This window comes from Orycteropus afer, unplaced genomic scaffold (genome assembly GCF_000298275.1).
Source record: "Orycteropus afer afer isolate SDZICR_OR568_19922 unplaced genomic scaffold, OryAfe1.0 scaffold00607, whole genome shotgun sequence".
Taxonomy (NCBI): domain Eukaryota; kingdom Metazoa; phylum Chordata; class Mammalia; order Tubulidentata; family Orycteropodidae; genus Orycteropus; species Orycteropus afer.
Window position 1 is genome coordinate 410,930 of NW_006922194.1, and position 1,290 is coordinate 412,219.

Genomic DNA, 1,290 nt, shown 5'->3' on the forward strand with positions numbered 1-1,290 from the left:
ATGGTGGAGATATGATTCTTGAAACCTTGGAGGCTGTGGCTCCACCCTTTGAAACAGGGACAGCCTGCTTCACTTGCTCCATTCTACAGTTCTGCTGATCACCAAGCTGTTCCAGGGATGGTCATTTTTATTTTCCTGGAGGATAACGGATGTTGTTTCTTTGGCCTGTTTCCTGGCTGTAGAATTCCAAGAGGCAGACAGCTTTTCTTCCTTTTGTCGCCTCTATCCACTTCAGTCTAAGGTATTGGTATTTCTGCTGTGGTAGCTGGTTAGATTCTTGAATCATAGCTCAATATCTTTATTATTTATTTTAAATTTTATTTTTTATTGTGATTTGGGTGAAAATTTACAGAGCAAATACACTTTCCATACAGCAGATCACATACACTTTGTCTCATGACATTGACCACAATTTAGCACAATGCAACATCTCCTCTCCCACTTCCTCCTGACAGGTACCGCTTCCCTGTGACCATCCCTCCATGCACTCCTACCCCCTGAGCTGTCTCCCTGTGCCTGAGCAGCCCTTCTTTCTATCTTGCTTGTTCTCTCCAAGGAGTGTATCTACCTCAGATAAATGCTCAACTAGTATGCCTGTCTACTGCTTGGCTGGAAGCTACGGTGTGTGTTCAATTCCAGACCTGAAGGGCAGCTAGGGGCCATAGTCTCAGTGGTTTCACCAGGCTCCATTGGGCCAGTAAACCTGTTCCCCGCTTTTTTTTTTTTTCCAAATGATTTTGAGTTTTGTTCCACATTGTTCCCCCTGTCTATCCAGGATCTCCTACAAACATCCTCTTCCAAGTGGTTGACAGTAGTAGCCGACCACCTTCTATTTCTTCCGGTGTCATAGTTGCATAAGCTGCAGATCAGATAGTGTACCAGTGACTAGGACTGATTGTTTCCATGAATTTTTGGTTTTCTTCATTCTTCTTGGCCCTGGACGAGGAGAGACCCATCATTGCATCTAGATGGCAGCTTGCAAGCTTTTAAGATCGCAGTCGCTACTAGCCACAGTAGATGGTGGAACAATGATTTGTGTAATATGTTATGCCAACTGAGCTTGATGTCCCCTGCAACTATGGTCCTGACCCCACAGGTTCAACTACTCGGTCCCTCTGAGTAGCTGTCAGTGGCCAAGCAGTGACTACAACCTTGCCCCTTGTCAGCCCCATTATACACCTAGGAATTCAGATGGTACACATAAAGTTATTGGACCACTGTCTGCCAACCCTATACATGTTCTTGGGTGCACTCTCCACTTCATATGGATACCTAATATTTCAGCCTGTC